The sequence below is a fragment of the Rhineura floridana genome, chromosome 1 (assembly GCF_030035675.1).
Source record: "Rhineura floridana isolate rRhiFlo1 chromosome 1, rRhiFlo1.hap2, whole genome shotgun sequence".
NCBI lineage: Eukaryota > Metazoa > Chordata > Lepidosauria > Squamata > Rhineuridae > Rhineura > Rhineura floridana.
In genome coordinates, this window is record NC_084480.1 from 314,549,418 (window position 1) to 314,566,344 (window position 16,927).

General features: G+C 41.2%; 1 protein-coding gene across 13 annotated transcripts in view; it reads right to left on the bottom strand.

The window, feature by feature from the left end:
* The window catches only part of PTK2 (protein tyrosine kinase 2), a 356,254-nt gene that overhangs the window by 317,895 nt on the left and 21,432 nt on the right, over positions 1-16,927 (bottom strand). For 9 of the 13 annotated variants that reach the window (XM_061607040.1, XM_061607037.1, XM_061607033.1 and 6 more), the window contains exon 2: positions 10,331-10,393. The exons of the other annotated variants lie outside the window; for them this stretch is intronic. The gene's annotated coding sequence lies outside the window, so the exon portion shown is untranslated. The remainder of the gene's footprint in view (positions 1-10,330; positions 10,394-16,927) is intronic. 13 annotated transcript variants of the gene reach the window in all.

The following is a 16,927-nucleotide window of genomic DNA, read 5'->3' on the forward strand; positions in this document are numbered from 1 at the left end:
ACTCTTGGGGCTCGATATCACGATCCAGAATTATTCCGTCAAAGAACCTGCCACTTTTGAGATTTCTAGGTAGCTTGACTCAATGCCCTCTTTGATGTTCAGAGTGATATTGTCTCCAACATGTCTCTAATTCTGATAGAGTTTATATGCAGATATAATGTCCCACTGGTTCTCTCCATTCCACCATGTTTCCCTTACGCCCCCTATATCAATGCTGTCTTCTAAGACCAAGCACTCGAGTTTGCCCATCTTGGCTCAGAGGCTCCTAGCATTAGCATATAATCACTTTTAATACAGTGTCTTTCTTCAAGTGTCTTTTAAACTTGTGTTTAGGCCTATGGTACCTTGGCCTCTCTGAACTGCTATCCTATGTCCCTGCGTTCACAATGCCTAGTTCTATGCCTACCCCATTTAAATTTTCATCAGTTCTTTCATCTTCATCCCAGAGGGGAGATTTGTTCCAAACTGGATCCTCCTCAGCTCCTCTCGGCTTTCCCCCCACCGTCAGTTTAAAAGCTGCTCTGCCACCTTTTTGATTTTAAGCACCAACAGTCTGGTTCCATCCCAGTTCAAGTGGAGTCCGCCCCTTTAGTACAGACCAAGCTTGTCCCAAAATGTTCCCCAGTGCCTACCAAATCCAAACCCCTCCTCCTGACACCACTGTCTCATCCACACATTGAGATTACAAGGCTGTGCCTTTTTAGTTGGCCCTGCATGTGGAACTGGGAGCATTTCAGCACCCTACCTAGCAACCTAAATTTTATTTCCAGGACCTAACGACTACATTTCCCCATGTCATTGGTGCCAACATGCACCACGACCACTGACTCCTTCTTAGCATTATCTACCTGGCTATCTAGACAATGGGCAACATATGCAAGCTTTGCACCAGCAGACAAATGACCCTGCCATTTGACACCCATCACACATCCCACTATGTATGTTCCCAATGATCGAATCACCCAATACTAGGATCCCTCCATCCCCCTGGAGAAGTATCCTTGGGATGAGAGGACAGCTGCTCCTTACCTAAGGAATGGGTTCCTTCAAAGGGATCAAAGTCCTTTATTTGCATTGCTCACAAACCATTGCAATTGGAATATACAGAAAAAATAGAAACCTGATCATTTCCCTCTTTCTCAGAGTTATGCTCTCCTCATTCTCCATGACAGCAGGGCACCATCATCCTTGGAGTGGGACACAGCTATAATGTCCCTGAAAGCCTCATCCACCAACCTATCTGCCTCCCTCAGACCTGTCACAAATATATTGTTCTCTCATAATCACTGTCCCATCTATTAAATTTTAGCTGATTTAAGTCACACTTCCTTTGCTCTTATCTATACAGTACCTTAAGTTACATGGTGCAGTTCTTTGGAACTATTCCACTTCAGAACACAGATAGGGGATCATGCCTGAATATTCATGAACATGTGATCCCCTGCACCCCAGACACCCAGTACAATGGGGGAGCTACTGGACTACTGCCATTCTTCTGGACATGCTAGCTTTCCATAGGCAACACTGGGAAGCATTTGCATATGGAATTCTATGTTTCTATGGTACTTCCACCTACATTCTCAAGTAATAACATCCCTAGACACATTTTTTTCTTAAATCTGTACATTGGCCCTAAGATCTGACTTTGTGTATGATTAAAAATTCAACCAATCAGTAGAAATGAAAAAGCACAATCCTTTTTAAGTGGATGCATTGCCTCTATTTGTAATGGTAGCCATCATACATAATACTGCCATCATTAGTACTCCTTACAAAGCTAAATCTGGGGTCATTAAAATATCATCATTTAACATTGTGAATGGGGATAACCAGACTTGAAGATCTGTCACAGCTTTTAACACTTGTGTGGAATATTTCAACAAGACATATCTAGGCGAACCCAGAACACCACAATATGCAGTAGAACAAACCTTTGGGGTTATTTTCTGCTCATGAGCAAAAGCAAGACCAAATAGCTAATCTGTCCAGACTGATAAGCCTCAGGAAACAGACATGTACATTTACCACAGATAGTGTAGTTTTCCATTATAATGTGCTGAATTTCAATACACTTGTCTGCAGAAGGTTTCATATGCATATCATGCTGCTTAATGATACACAACACACATATAATCTGGCAATCTATGCCATCCAGAAAATTCTACCCATTCAAAAAAGGGGTTCTCTTGCTTCAACTAGAGGCTTTCAAAAATTGCTGAACAAGTCTTGAAAATCAGACACTGTGGTGGTAGACTGTATGCAGAAACTGCTTGGTTCCCTCCTTGTCTCTCACATCCTTGCAAATTCCAATAAGTAGACATTTATTTTTTTTCTTATATAAATGTGCAACATCAGAAGTTTACCAGAAGAGCTTTGACAAGCTGCTTGAAAGAAACTAGCACCAAAAATTCCAGCTTATCACGTGTTGACAGCCTGTACAAAAATGGCAGAGAGGACCTAGGCAGATTAAACAGAAACCCAATAGATTAAAGCAAGTATGGGAACCCAAAATAAACTACCCAGTTGCACTGGTGCTCCAAAGTTTGCACATGTCCTTCTCATATGGAAGCAGTGGGGAAAAGTTACGTGCTCTCTAAGAAAGTAAGAGCGCTGTGTCAGACATAAACCAGATCTTTGGCAGTGCAAATTTGGCAACAGTGGCAAAACCCAGTTTAATCGATTTTGCTGATCCAACTAATATCACTTATGTTGGATTAAGGTGAAAGTCTGGACCTCAACAAATTTAGGGAGTTATATGAACACTTAACAGCACTCTTTTTAATGCGTCTTTTGTTTTACCAAAGAAATTCCTTTTATAGCTCTGTGGTAGAAAACACACACTATGGAATAGTCTCCCCGACGAGGTGCGCCTGGCGCCTACACTTCTATCTTTTCGGCGCCAGGTTAAAACCTTTTTATTCTCCCAGGTATTTTAACATATTTTATTGTTGTTAATATATATCAGGCTGTTAAATGCTTAAAATGTATGTTTTTACTGTTTTATTGTCATCTTATTGTATTTTTTGCATTGTTTTTACTTTATGCTGTACACCGCCCTTGAGAGCCTCTGGCTTTGGGCGGTATAAAAATCGAATAAAATAAAATAAAATAAAAAATAAAACAAATAAATTCAGTATTTTACTTATGAATAGGTGGCTATATCTGCCCATAAGGAAAGATCCAAAACCCATATTTATAGCCAAATAGAACACAAAATAGTCTGGTAATTTTACAGAGTTTTTAATTAATTTTAATTTGCAAATTTTAACAAAGAAAGACAAGAAAAACAAAGTACAGACAATGAAATAAAATTAAATAATATTACAAAGTTATATTTAATTCTATAATAATTTTTTTATAGAGTTCCATAGAACTCTTCAGGGAAGAGGGAGTGAGAGAGATGAGAAATTTTGGTTAATAGGGAAGGCATGGAGACTGCATCTGTCCAATGAGGTTCTGTTAGGTGCTATGCATGTTTCAGGTTGCACTCAGGGCTGCTGGATAGAAGGAACATATAATATTAGAGAACATAAAATCTAACTATTTCCCCATTCTTTAAATGAAACATGTAGATTCCTTGGTAGATGTAAACCAGAAATAAAGAGAAAGAAGGCAGTCTACATTAACACAGCTGGGCATTCATTTTAGGTGCTGTGATAAGCAAAAAAAGTCAACAGAAACCAAATTGTCTACTTGGGATAGCTTGCTTATTATATAACTTTATATTCTGCTCTTCCTCCCAAGAGGAGCCCAGGGCAGCAAACAGGTGATAAAACACTAAAAACCATCTACAAAACACCTTAAAAACAATTCGAAAACAGACATAGACTGGGATAAGGTCTTTACTTAAAAGGCTTGTCGAAAGAGGAAGGCCTTCAGTAGGCATCAAAAAGGCAGATGTCTAATATTTAAGGGGAATTCCAAAGGATAGGTTCCTTTAAGCACTAACACTCCACTTCCTATGTTGTGCAGATGACCTCCTGATAAGATGGTATCTGCAGGAGGCCCTCACCTGAAGAGCACAGCAATTGAGATGGTATGTAATGTATTTTAAAGTCCATTTTTATGATGTTTTAAAGTGTTTTTAGTGCTTTTGTTTGCCGCCCTGGGCTCATGCTGGGAGGAAGGGCAGGATATCAATCAATCAATCAATCAATCAATCAATGTAAGGAGTGAGAATCTTTCAGGTATTCTGGTCCCAAGCTGTGTGGAGCTTTATACACCAAAACCAGCACCTCAAACTTAGCCCAGTAGCTAATGGGCAGCCAGGGCAATTCTTTCAGCAGCAGGGTGACCTGTTGGCAACATCCTGCCCCAGTGAGCAGTCACACTGCCGCATTTTGCACCAGCTGTAGGTTCTGGATGAACCTCAAGGGCAGCCCCACATACAGCATATTAAAGTAATCCAGCCTAGAGGTTACCAGTGCATGGATAACAGTAGTCAGACTATCCCAGTCCAGAAACCACCACAGCTGTCTTACCAGCTGAAATTGGTCAAATGCACTCCTAGCCACTGAGGTCACCTGGGCTTCTAGTGACTAAGATAGATCCAGGAGCACCCCCTAGACTACAAATCTGCTCTTTCAGAGGGAGTACGACCCCATCCAACACAGGCAACTGACCAATTAACCAGACTTAGGAACCACCTATCCACAGCACCTCCGTCTTACTAGGATTCAAAGTTAATTTATTGACCCTCAGCCAGCCCACCACTGAATCCAGAAACTGATCCAGGGCTGGCACAGCCTCTCCCAATTTATATGTTATCAAGAAACAGAGCTCGGTATCATCAGCATACTGATGACACCTCGCCCCAAATCTCCTAAGGACCGCTCCCAATGGCTTCATATACATGTTAAATAGCATAGGGGACAAGATGGTACCCCGCAGCACCCCACAGCACAACTGCCAGGGGGTTGAAAGATCATTACCCAATGTTATTCTCTGAAACCTTCCCTGGAGATAGGATTGGAACCACAGTAAAACTGTGTCTCCGATACCCTGGTAAATGGTATCAAAAACCACAGAGAGATAAAGTAGGAATAACAGGGTCACACTCCTTCTGTCCTTCTCCCAGTAAAGGTCAATCATCAGGGAGACCAATGCCAATTCAGATTGGAATGGGTCAAGATAATCTGTTTCATCCAAGACTACTGGCAATTGCTGCACCACAACCCTCTCAAACATCTTCCCTAAAAAGGAGGTCTTTGCATCTGGGCGGTAACTGTCACAAACGAATGAGTCCAGGGTGGGCTTTTTCAGGAGCAGTCGGATCACTCCCTCTTTCACATATAAAGCGCATTGAAATACACAATTGGGACCAGTCATCCAATGCATGTAGAAGGGATGGGGAGGAATGAAGAAATCAACACACATGATCTAAGAAAATATTTTGAGCGAACTTCATTATTTTTACACCAGGCCTGCATAAATTCTTAATCCTTCTCATTTATCATGCCAACATGGGATTTAGTAACTGGTACAAAGTTTGATTTCATTCAATATTTCAACAAACAAGTCTCTAGCCGTTGATTAAGGAAATACGCCAGCTCGTGATGATGCAATCCATCACGCAAAAGCCTAAGATGTGACGAGTTAATTCCCTACTAGAGCTCAAAGAGTTAGTAACAAGGTAGAGCTCATTAAGCGCAGCTGAGCCCAACTGTTTTAAAGAAAGGTGCCACTCCCTAGGGAAATAGGTAACAGCTAGAACAAGGAAGTGCCAGAAACAAGGTTTACAATATTTCCTCCTTCACCTTTAATCCTTCCAGACCTCAGGAGGAAAACAGCACATATTTTTGTCAAGGTAATGTAGTACTGTTGAAATACAGCTCGCTATAATTGAATTGTGCCACATGTTGTAAATGGACTGTTGTACATTAATTTGCAAAATAAATAAAAAATTCATTGATACCAAGTTGTCTGCTTTGCATATGAATATATCTATCAGAGGAAGCTAACCTGTGGGCCTCCAAATAGTGTTGGACTCCAATTCCCATCAGCCTCAGCCAGCACGGCCAATGGTCAGACATGATGGCAATTTGGAGTAACAATTTCTGGAAAACAACATATTAGACATTCCTGGTATACATTATGAATGTCACAGATTAGTATCCAGTGAGCTGCAGTGCACTGAAACACATGTTTGGGCTCTGTTTGCCCATAGGTGTTCATCACCCGATGGCTGCACCAATGGACAACTTACATACTAGATGCAAAAAGCATTTTAGGTATTTTTAAAGTATGAGGAACGGTATTTGTGTTATGATGGTGGCAGGTATACACCACCATGAGAAAAAAGTATGTCAAGATACCACCATGTGATAGAAATAGTATGATCTGGACCTCAAACTTGTTTTTAAAATAGTTCGTCCTCATCCACAACTTAGCTTACTCAAGAAATCAGTACGGATTGAGGGAAAGAGGTCCAAGAACAGGCTCAAGTCAAGAGACAGTGATCATGGGCTGACATTTGTCTACAGCTTCACAATCATGGCTTAGGGCAGCCTTTCCCAACTAGTGGGTCACCAGATGTTGTTGGACCACAACTCCCATCAGTCTCAGCCAGCATTGCCAATGGTCAGGAAAGATGGGAACTGTTGTCCAACAACATCTGGTGGCCCACTAGTTGGGAAACGCTGGCTTAGGGGTTGTTAAAGTGGGGCCTGCAGGCACGTATGTGCCTACAGTGGTCTTCCCTGGTGCTCTTGGAGTCCCCTCCATATACACACTGAAATTTGGGTTAATAAAGTATAGTTTTTAGCCAACAGAACTGTTTCGAATGTGTGCTTGACTGCAATGTGTGTATGGCACCCGTGACAGTTTCTCCAGTTTACAATTGGGCCCATGGGCCCAAAAGGGTTGGCCACCCCTGTATTAAGCCATGGATAAGCACCAAGGCATGCACTTCTCCTTTGCGTCTGCCCCCACTCCAGTTTATTATCCTGGCTTGTTAGCCATCATTAAACCAGAGTTCCAGGACAGACATGACAGAACCCTAGCTTAATTCAAACCAGGATCTCTGCAAGGGCCAGATGAACATCCAAATACAGCCAACAGTTGTAGTACATAGTGGCAGTACTCTGAGCATATAAAATCAGAATAGCTTCCTATTCTTGTGATTACTGAATAGCTAATGCCTGTGGAAGTAATTCTGTGCCCTTTCTACAAAGCATTAACCCTCACTGCACAAATTAAGTTGTGTCAGTGGATGACTGCCAGACTTCCAAGATGCAGTTTTAGCCAACTATCTCTCTAGTCCTACCAGCGTTTCCCCAAGATCCATTCCTCTCAGCACTCAATTTACACCTCAGTACTTGAAAACTATACCACCTTACTACTTGCAAATGTTGATTTACATGTGCAAATATAGCACAAAGCACAGCTGTCTTTGCAAGTTCCACTATGCAGAAAGACACTTAAGGTCAACAACTTATGACATGCCATAAGCATGCAAATAGCTTTTCAACTCTCCTCTCATTCATCCCAAATAATCCCAACCATGGTAAAGTATTTGACTGGAAAATGTAGATACTGGGTCTTCTTGAAGACCATCCAGAGCAATTACGACTAAGCAAAAATGTGAAGAAGATCTCCCAGGCCCAACTTAGGTTCTAATGAGAACAGTTGTGGTCAGTACATAAATATCAATATACAAGAAACTCTGAGGACCATAGTGCTGTTCAACAGATGGGCTGCCTTAGTGTATCTCCACCTCCACAGCTGCATACATACTTTGGAATAAGTTCCAACGAACAAAGTAAGCTTTACTTCTAAGCAAACCTAGGATCTTAGGATGCAAGGCCACCACTTTAATATTGGGTGATCCAAATAAATGTTAAAACTCCTAAGTGGTGTGTTTATGAAGTTTAAAAGTTGTTGACACTTTCTTTTTAACTATTTAGCATGTTTTTGCCATATTTGTACATGCTTTCCTATATTTCAACAGTGTGGTCGTGAATGGAAGCCACAAAAGGAATTCTGTTACAGAGTTTTATCCAAGGAAATGCTGCACTGCACTCTGAAAGTTATTTACCCAACAAACTGATGATTACACAGTTGGCTGATGACTCACTTAATCTGTTACGTGTGGAGTATTCAATAGATCAGAAGGCTGTAGCTCAGAGAGACGACCAAATAAAACACATTTCTACATGACATCATGATATGTTTTGAGTGCTCTCCAACAGTAATCGCAAATAAAACAGAACAAAAGTATCTTGTATGTGAATTGTGTTAGGTACAATTGTGTTGGGTACAACACACAAAAATATTACAATGGAAACTAGATCCCAGCTCATTCTTTTCTGAGTTATTTGCAAATTTAAAATATACTTCAGCATTTCTCAAGTGGGAGAAAATGATAAACAAGTGAGTCATAAAAAGTCTGTGGGTGGATCACCAGGGTGTCATAAACTTATGTTGGACACAAATGGGAACAGGTTTCCAGGTCTGAAATTTAAGAAAAGTAAACAAGAATAAGCAAGTGGCAAGACATACTCCAGGTGGCTTTTTATACATTTTCTCTTTACAATGCCATGCTACCAGCCAAGCATAAACTATTGCAGGTATCTGGCATATCTTGTTTTAGAAATCTCTAACAAGGCAAGTGGTTTAAGTTTGGCTCCCTCAAATATTAAATGACATCAAGTGCATAATTTCCCGGATGGATTTCATCATGAAATGTTGACCCTGACTGCACCTAGAAAATTTGGGTCCTACAGCTTGAAGAAATGTTCACTTATTTGCCAATTTTTTAAGTTTATTCGGCTTATCCTAGCCTTGGAGGACGGGAAGTGGAAAAAGTTCAACCACTAGAAATCATACTGAGTTCGCTCATTTGGCACCTGAGATATCAACCAGACAAATGTCTACATCTCTCTTTGAAATCTAAGGACTAAAAACTTACTTGAATAAAACCAAAAGCGGAGATTCTCAGAATATCAAATTATGCTCGGTTTCCCTTGTGCAATGCAATAAGGGAACAGCAGTAAACATACAGCCCTGCTGTAAGTGGGAGTGAAGAATGTTTCCCGCTTCAGGAGAGCAATACATAACAATGCAGAAGCCACAATTTTACTTCAGTTATTCTATGCAGTACCCAGATATACAGCCTAAATACAGAACAAAGAAATTTGGTTAGAATTTACACATCACTCACGATGTCCATTTTGGCACAGTAACAAAACAGAATGTACAAGAAAGTCCACTATGAAAGTCATGGGATAAATGCAAGAATATGCTTCCCACCCAAATTTGACCCTCAGGTGCTCATTAAAAGCCAGCCAGCAGAGATTATACATTTTGATAGCATTAATCTGTTCATCTCATGAGCCAGGCAGATGAGAGGGGACTGTTCAAAGGCGAGTCACAAGATGAGGACTGGGAGCCCAAAGTGGAGAAGGACAGCAGGGTGAACTTGCAGGATGCCCCAACCCCCGTCTCAGATGGTACAGTTTCCCCCCGTTCCCGATATTCCTGCAGAATCACCACCTAGCCCATTGGACACTCTCCAGTGGGACACGCCTCCACTGCCTGCTTCTGAGACACAGCCGGGCACGCCAGACATTTCCCCGCTTAGCACTGCCCAGTTTCCCATTCCCAAACTGACTGTTAGAAGCCCCCTTCCGTTGGAGGGGGAGCCAGAGATCAAACCACCTTCACCCTGCATATAGAGGCACCAGAGGTGGGAAGTTCAACAGGCAGAGTTGAGGAGGAGCCTCTGTGTGCGTACGCAATCCAAGCCTACTTAAGATGATTCAGGGGGGGGGGGGACTCCGTTGCTAAGTCGACGTCTTAGTGCCGCACTACTTAGTCCCTGTTAGTTTAGGGCCAAAGTTCTTAGCAAGCTTAGTTAGGTTAATGAGGTGCACTGCTTTTGATGTATCCATAACTTTAATAAAAAGAGAAAAAACTACAGACATGTCTGTGACTGAGTCCTTCAACGACGGGCAGGACAGTTCATGACAAGGGCAAGCTTTTGACAAACTCTCTTCAGACAGACGTGAAGAACTGTGCAATCCCTAAAATCTCTTAGACATTTACCAATACTAATACAAAAGAAACTACCTTTAGCACTCCACAAAAAGTTAGAACGCAGATGCTATTCTCAATGCTGTGCTTGTTATGGTACACTACAGACCAACGTTTTTCCACACTATCATATATTGTATTGCAGTGTTACTGTGTTGCACACTGCTCTTTCCTTTAGAACTTACATTTCTAGAAACTCTAGGTAGAAACAGACATAACTCATAACTCACTCACATACTTTGAAGAATGCCACCTTCAGTTTTATCCAATACTCAATACAAGAATGTAGAATAACTACCTTAAATAGAATTTCCAGCTCTCAGCAGTAGGTGTTTTCTGAACATGAGAAGTATCTTGAAACCTGCAATAATAATTAGAATTGGTCAGGTAACTTCCTTGACATACTGAGCGTGCAATGTGAGATGCATCAGCCAAAAGGCTAGGGTTACAGTATAACCAATTGAAAGTGATTAATGAACAACTACTGAAAATAGCAGAGATTGAGATTTTAGATAAAACTGAAAGCAAACCAACATCATACTATTTTTATGCCTTCAATGCCCTAAGTGCTATAATGTACACAAGAGTAATTATAGGCATGCTGGGCTATATACAGCAAGAATAGAACACCTGACTCCTACATTTGATTAGTATGCAAATTTGAGTTTCTCTCACTGAGACTGTCTTCTCTTTAGTCTCCTGGTTTGCTGATTATGCGAATCAGTATTTCTTTTCCTGCAATTGCATATTTTTCACTGTTTTCAAGAGAATTAAGACTCTAGAGACCTCATGGCACTTGCTCAAGTGCTAGGTCTGGAATCATCAACATGGCACCCTGCAAAGACGCCTACAAAGCCTCTGAATATAACCTCTACACTCACCATCCCCCTCATCATGAGATATTGATGGTGATTACCTTTTCCCAGCCCACCCCTTGAAAAGTACACAGAGCTAAAGGAGGAAGTTGGAAGAGTGATACTTCCCACACACACTTCCTCTTTCAGTTCTATGTACTTTCCAAAGCTCAGATTGACACCCAAGCAGTGTAACATAAAGTGGAGCAACTGAGAGTGTAGGAGAAAGAGCATGATCTGGGAGATTGGGGGGAGGGAAATGGAGCAACCAGGGATGGAGGCAACAGGAGAAAGTGGTGTGCAGCAGGAGTCAGGGAAGAGAGAGGGAAGGCATGCACATATATAGTTCATATGCAGTAAAACTGATCATGTAACTGCACAATTTCCGCTTCCCCAATAGATCATATATATGTTCATTGACAGATGATGGACCTGGCAATTTCCCTATGGTGCAATAACATAGTCCTTATGAATCCTCGTAATTTTTATCACAGATCTCCACAAAACCACCATCAAATCATAGGTCAGTTCTGCATCACCAGATGTGTTCCGTGATCTGTTGGTGGCTTTGTTGTCATTCTATGTAAAAATAATGACGCTCCATGATGACCCATGTCTTAGATCCATGTTTTTGTGATGCTAGCAAACACCAGGTCTCCCATTTTTACTGTGGAGTCTACCAATGCTAGCTTGAATTCAGTGGTTTTGAGAGGACCCCTAGTTAAAATAATGCAAATTTAAGAGGAGTGGTGCTGGAGAACAGCAATCACTGGGGGGACAGGGGAGAGAAGCAACCAGAAGGCTGGTGACCATGGCACTCTCAGCATTCCGAATAGGCAATGAATTTTAAAAAATTGTACCAAATCCTTACAGATTTGTTTAGGGCAAGTTCTTTCTCCTAAAAAGTATTCAAAGCAAGGTACAACAAGTACCTTCACCAGAATTAGACTGCTGATCATAAGTCCAATTTCTGCTGTGATAATGCCTAAAAAATTGTGTATGGGGCAAACCCTCGATATGCAGGTAATTCCAAGGAAGGCATGAACTTTTCCTCTGACTCTTCCCTAGTGAGACCCAGAACATCTGATTAAGGTCCTGCATGTACACAACTACTAAGTTTTGTCACATAAACTTAAAATAAAGTCAAACTCAAGTTCCACAGTCCATAAGGATGGCTGTGCACTGTTGTAGGCAGTGCTGAATTTTGAGCTCCCCCTCCCAGTAGCTGCTCCTACAAAAATGCCCCTACTATTCTTATAATAGAGGGCCAGTATGGTGTAGTGGTTAAGGTGTTGGACTACGACCTGGGAGACCAGGGTTCAAATCCCACATAGCCATGAAGCTCACTGGGTGACCTTGAGCCAGTCACTGCCTCTCAGCTTCATGAAAAACCTATTCATGGGGTCGCCATAAGTCGGAATCGACTTGAAGGCAGTATATTTACATTTTTATTCTTATAAATGTCCCAGTTTTTAAAGCAAGTTGGGAATTTGTTAAAGGAAAAATTACACCAATGTCCACTGCACTCATGCAAGAATGCCCTACTCCCTGACACTTTTGCAAAATATGCAGAAGTAAACTTCCAGTGTGCATGGAGGGGGAAGAATCACTGCTTCCTGCAAAACCCCTCAAAAATGTATAGAGATTATCCTCCCATACACTAGAAAGGCATTTTTGTGTGTGGCAAAAATGTTCTCATTTAGATAAAATACTTCTTGGTATTTACAAGATATTTCCTGAATATTTACAAGAACATTTGCTGAACATTTAAATATTCCTGCTAGTTAACGTGTACATAGCTTCATATATAAATCCCTGAATGCATGTACCTCTGCAGTTGCTAAGAAGGTACAAACCAAGAAAATGTAGATAATACAGCAGTGACCTATCATACTGACAGCCACAAAAGACATCAATGAAGATTACATTGCATTTTGAATAAATCCAGATTAGATCGTTTCTGAACTAGAAGTGCTTTCAGATCTACACAAGCATAAAAATGCGTGTGTAAAAAAATGAGAAATGTCTGAAGAAATACCTTCCTCCTCCTTTTTAGTGTTCAGTAAAAATTGCTTTTAATGTTAAATGGAATAATCACATATTTAGCTTACAGGTACTGAAGGAACATTTCTTCTACATCTGTTACATTTTCCCTATTTCTCACCCCACAAAAATCAGTAGAGTTCATTTCTATCCAGCAGTTCTACAAGTAGTGCTAAACAGTTAAATAAAATCCAGTATATGGCACAGATTTTTGTTTAAGGCAGGAAGCCACACTTAAACATTCTGTATTAGCATTCCAGGCTTACATTAGCCAATAATGAAGAACAAAATTGTATGCTGGAGGCAGCATGACATACATAGTACAGAACAGAAAAAGGAAAGGTGGAGGGACATGAAATGGTGAGAAAGTATTATTTAATATTTGGCATTTATATATCACTTTGAATACTCTGAAGTCCTTCACATACTCCATGTTAGTAATCCCCTCACCAACTCTGTTAGGTAAATGAAGTGTAGCCGCCACCCCACCCCCCAAATAGATTAATAATCACTTTTAGCCACTATCTGCTCTCAGGAAAGCAAAAACCCAGAGACATACAAACACATGCAGAAGAAAATGGGGGAGAAAGAGCCAAAATTCAAACAGTAATAAAAGATCTTTAACAACGGCCAACTGATCAGTATTTCTACTCAAATCAATTATTGGAATGAAGGACTGGATCTATACGAGATGTTGCGGAGAATTTCATAACCTTGGCAATTTGACAAAATCATCAATCTAAGCCCTTTTTAAACAACATCCTCACCCACTTGGAGGTAAGTCCTCTCCTCTTACTATTCATTAATCACGGCAGCCTCCTTACAGAACATGGTCTTTAGTCATTTGCATACTATTCCAGTTTAAGGAAAGATTTTGGTCACATTTTTAGCTATTTGGCAACAGCTCTACTGCAGTATTACACAACAGCAACTACTGGGAAAGGGTAAGACTGTGGACCAGTTCAGACATAACTGTTTAATACATCAAGATTTATTAAGTCAAGAACATGCATCATGCCTGTGTGCTCACCCCTCATATGCCAGTTTTCTCACTTCAACTGTGTCAGCCGCTGTTTCTCCATCATGCCCAGGCTACATAAACCTTCCCCCTTTAGGATGCACACCTTAATGTGGTGAGGGGGTTTGAGAGTGTTGAAGAAGCTAAGAGCAATGCCATCAGGAGTCTAGACCAAGAGGCTAAACTCCTAGCAGGGGAACCCAAGCCGGAATGGTCAAAGCTGAGACACCAGACTAAGATGTATCCAAACTCAGAAGAAGGCAATGGTAAACCACCTCTGAATACCTCTTACCACAAAAACCCTATGAACAGAGTGTCCAAAACACAGCATGAGATAGTGCTGGAAGATGAGACCCCCAGGTCAGAAGCCACTCACTGAGCTACTGGGGAAGAACAAAGGAGATGCAAAAGGAGAGTCCAGAGTTGTACAACACACACAATAGGAACATAGAGAGTGACAAGCATGAATCAGGGAAAGTTAGAAATTGTCAAGCAAGAAACGGAATGTATAAACATTACAATACTTGGCGTAACTGAATTAAAATGGACAGGAATGGGACATTTTCAATCAGGCAACTATAAAATATTTTATGCAGGAAATGAGAAATTAAGAAGAAATGGGGTTACTTTAATAGTGAGAAGTAATGTAGCAAAAGCAATTAGGAGCTACAATGCAAGGTCTGAGCAAGTTATATCAAGGAGATTAAACGGGAAACCTATTAATATAACCATCATCCAAGTCTATACTCCAAGGGCGAACACAGAAGAAAAGGAATTGGAGACATTTTACACAGAAGTACAGGAGGAAATTGATCACACACGAAAACAAGATGTGCTGATAATCATGGGGGACTGGAATGCAAAAGTAGGGAACAGAGAAGAACTAGTAATTGTGGGGACATAGGGCTTAGGAGACAGAAATGAAGCAGGAGAAAGACTTATTGAATTCTGTGGAGCCAATAATTTGTTTCTTAAGAACACATTTTTTGAGCAACCGAAAAGACGACTGTACACATGGACATCACCAAATGGTCAATATAGGAATCAAATTGATTATATAATTGGTAGCAGAAGATGGAGAAGTTCCATACTATCTGCGAAAACAAGACCAGGAGCAGATTGCAGCACAGATCATGAACTGGTCATATCGAAAATCAGAGTAAAGCTAAAGAAGAGCACCAAAGCAATCATAATGCCAAAATACAATTTAAATAACATCCGAGAATAATATAAAGATCAAATAAGGAACAGGTTTGAGGCTTTAAACTTAGCTGACAGAGAAGCAGAAGAACTATGGAACAGGTTTGAGGCTTTAAACTTAGCTGACAGAGAACCAGAAGAACTATGGAGTGAAGTCAGAGACATTATCAGGGAAGACAATACCTCTAGTTAAAAAGAGAGAAAGATCTCAATGGATGACTGAAGAAACTCTTAAAATGGTTAAAGAGAGAAGGAAAGCAAAAGCAAGAGGAGATAGAAACACGGTCAGAACCCTAAATGCAACAATACAGCGACTAGTACGTAAGGACAAAGAAAACTATTACAATAGTTATTGTATAGAAATAGAAGAGGACAACAAAAAGGGAAGAACAAGAGCCCTATTCCAAAAGTTTAGAGAAATTAAAGGGAAATTTAAACCAAGAGTAGGGATGTTGAATAATCAACAGGGGAACACACTGACTGATTGAGATGAAATAAAAGGAAGATGGAAGCAGTACACTGAAGAACTACATAAGCGAGATGCAAGGATGACAGATTCAGAGGAACCGTATGATGAAGAACCAGAAATTTTAGAATGTAAGGTGAAAGCTGCTCTTAAAATACTTGGAAGAAACAAATGACCAGGAACAGATGGCATACCAATAGAAATGCTACAAACTACTGAGACTGAATCTGTCCAAAGTTTGACAAAAATCTGTCAAGAAATATGGGAAACTAAACAATGGCCCACAGACTGGAAGTGTTCAATATATCTCCTAATTCCAAAGAAAGGGGATCCCAGGGAATGCAGTAATTATCAAACTATTGCCTTAATATCCCATGCAAGTAAAGTAATGCTCCAAATTCTACAACAAAGACTCTTGCCATATATGGAGCAAGAAATGCCAGATGTCCAAGCTGGATTTAGAAATCCGTGGATTGACCACAGTATCCTTTTAGATCGCCTGGAGGGATTGGGAATAGGGGGCACTGTTTTACAGTGGCTCCGTTCCTATCTCTCAGACAGACGTCAACGGGTGGCATTGGGGGATGAGGTATCAGACCCTTGGCCTCTCAATTGTGGAGTGCCACAAGGTTCTATCCTCTCTCCCATGCTATTCAACGTCTACGTAAAGCCGCTGGGGGCCATCATCAGGAGATTTGGGCTGCAGTGTCACCAATATGCGGATGACACTCAGCTCTATCTCTCTTTTAAGTCCTCACCAGAGTTGGCTGTGGAGACCATGTCCAAGTGCCTGGAGTCCGTAAGTGGATGGATGGGAAGGAATAGGCTGAAGCTGAACCCCGACAAGACCGAGGTGTTGCTCGTGGGAGACAAGGGAAGGTTGGGAGATATAGACCTGGTGTTCAATGGGGTAAGATTACCCCTGAAAGACCAGGTCCGCAGCCTAGGGGTCATTCTTGACTCCCAGCTGTCCATGGAGGCTCAGGTTTCAGCAGTGAGCAGGCAGCTTGGTATCAATTACACCTGATACGAAGGCTGCAACCCTACCTTCCTGTCTATTTGCTCCCACGGGTGATACATGCCCTGGTTTCCTCCCGCTTAGACTACTGTAATGCGCTCTACATGGGGTTACCCTTGAAAACGGTCCGGAAATTACAGCTGGTACAGAATGCGGCAGCACGTTTGAGCAAGAACAGCCATCGCCGTGATCATATTACCCCGGTGTTAATAGACCTACACTGGCTACCAGTTGTTTACCGGGCCCAATTCAAGGTGTTGGTGTTGACCTTTAAAGCCCTATACGGTTTCGGCCCA